Source organism: Xyrauchen texanus, unplaced genomic scaffold (genome assembly GCF_025860055.1).
Source record: "Xyrauchen texanus isolate HMW12.3.18 unplaced genomic scaffold, RBS_HiC_50CHRs HiC_scaffold_99, whole genome shotgun sequence".
Lineage (NCBI taxonomy): Eukaryota > Metazoa > Chordata > Actinopteri > Cypriniformes > Catostomidae > Xyrauchen > Xyrauchen texanus.
Genome location: NW_026267006.1, coordinates 26,292 through 29,002, shown reverse-complemented (window position 1 = coordinate 29,002; position 2,711 = coordinate 26,292).

Genomic DNA, 2,711 nt, shown 5'->3' with positions numbered 1-2,711 from the left:
TTTCCTAGTGATCAGACTGACTACAGGTGAAATTTTGACAATAACTCCCTTACTGTACGTACAATAAACTAATAAGTTCAATAGAAAATTACTGTAATTCCCCTAAAGTATTTTTTCCTGTTCCAATGGCTGTAGTGCTTTCCTAGTGATCAGACTGACTTACTACAGGTGAAATTTTGACAATAACTCCCTTACTGTACGTACAATAAACTAATAAGTTCAATAGAAAATTACTGTTATTCCCCTAAAGTATTTTTTCCTGTTCCAATGGCTGTAGTGCTTTCCTAGTGATCAGACTGACTTACTACAGGTGACATTTTGACAATAACTCCCTTACTGTACGTACAATAAACTAATAAGTTCAAGAAAACATTACTGTAATTCCCCTAAAGTATTTTTCCTGTTCCAATGGCTGTAGTGCTTTCCTAGTGATCAGACTGACTTACTACAGGTGAAATTTTGACAATAACTCCCTTATTGTACGTACAATAAACTAATAAGTTCAATAGAAAATTACTTTAATTCCCCTAAAGCATTTTTTCCTGTTCCAATGGCTGTAGTGCTTTCCTAGTGATCAGACTGACTTACTACAGGTGAAATTTTGACAATAACTCCCTTACTGTACGTACAATAAACTAATAAGTTCAATAGAAAATTACTGTTATTCCCCTAAAGTATTTTTTCCTGTTCCAATGGCTGTAGTGCTTTCCTAGTGATCAGACTGACTTACTACAGGTGACATTTTGACAATAACTCCCTTACTGTACGTACAATAAACTAATAAGTTCAATAGAAAATTACTGTAATTCCCCTAAAGTATTTTTTCCTGTTCCAATGGCTGTAGTGCTTTCCTAGTGATCAGACTGACTTACTACAGGTGAAATTTTGACAATAACTCCCTTACTGTACGTACAATAAACTAATAAGTTCAAGAAAACATTACTGTAATTCCCCTAAAGTATTTTTTCCTGTTCCAATGGCTGTAGTGCTTTCCTAGTGACCATAATGACTTACTACAGGTGAAATTTTCACAATAACTCCATTACTGTACAATTATCAAATATGTTTATGTAATAAACTGTAATTCTCCTATAGTGTTTTTTTATATTTATATTCCAATGGCTGTAGTGCTTTCCTAGTGATCAGACTGACTACAGGTGAAATTTTGACAATAACTCCCTTACTGTACGTACAATAAACTAATAAGTTCAATAGAAAATTACTGTAATTCCCCTAAAGTATTTTTTCCTGTTCCAATGGCTGTAGTGCTTTCCTAGTGATCAGACTGACTTACTACAGGTGAAATTTTGACAATAACTCCCTTACTGTACGTACAATAAACTAATAAGTTCAATAGAAAATTACTGTTATTCCCCTAAAGTATTTTTTCCTGTTCCAATGGCTGTAGTGCTTTCCTAGTGATCAGACTGACTTACTACAGGTGACATTTTGACAATAACTCCCTTACTGTACGTACAATAAACTAATAAGTTCAAGAAAACATTACTGTAATTCCCCTAAAGTATTTTTCCTGTTCCAATGGCTGTAGTGCTTTCCTAGTGATCAGACTGACTTACTACAGGTGAAATTTTGACAATAACTCCCTTATTGTACGTACAATAAACTAATAAGTTCAATAGAAAATTACTTTAATTCCCCTAAAGCATTTTTTCCTGTTCCAAAGGCTGTAGTGCTTTCCTAGTGACCATACTGACTTACTACAGGTGAAATTTTGACAATAACTCCCTTACTGTACGTACAATAAACTAATAAGTTCAATAGAAAATTACTGTAATTCCCCTAAAGTATTTTTTCCTGTTCCAAAGGCTGTAGTGCTTTCCTAGTGACCATACTGACTTACTACAGGTGCAATTTTGACAATAACTCCCTTACTGTACGTACAATAAACTAATAAGTTCAAGAAAACATTACTGTAATTCCCCTAAAGTGTTTTTTCCTGTTCCTGGCTGTAGTGCTTTCCTAGTGATCAGACTGACTTACTACAGGTGAAATTTTGACAATAACTCCCTTACTGTACGTACAATAAACTAATAGGTTCAAGAAAACATTACTGTAATTCCCCTAAAGTATTTTTTCCTGTTCCAATGGCTGTAGTGCTTTCCTAGTGACCATAATGACTTACTACAGGTGAAATTTTCACAATAACTCCCTTACTGTACAATTATCAAATATGTTTATGTAATAAACTGTAATTCCCCTATAGTGTTTTTTATATTTATATTCCAATGGCTGTAGTGCTTTCCTAGTGATCAGACTGACTTACTACAGGTGAAATTTTGACAATAACTCCCTTACTGTACGTACAATAAACTAATAAGTTCAATAGAAAATTACTGTAATTCCCCTAAAGTATTTTTTCCTGTTCCAATGGCTGTAGTGCTTTCCTAGTGATCAGACTGACTTACTACAGGTGAACTTTTGACAATAACTCCCTTACTGTACGTACAATAAACTAATAAGTTCAATAGAAAATTACTGTAATTCCCCTAAAGTATTTTTTCCTGTTCCAAAGGCTGTAGTGCTTTCCTAGTGACAATACTGACTTACTACAGGTGAAATTTTGACAATAACTCCCTTACTGTACGTACAATAAACTAATAAGTTCAAGAAAACATTACTGTAATTCCCCTAAAGTATTTTTTCCTGTTCCAATGTCTGTAGTGCTTTCCTAGTGATCAGACTGACTTACT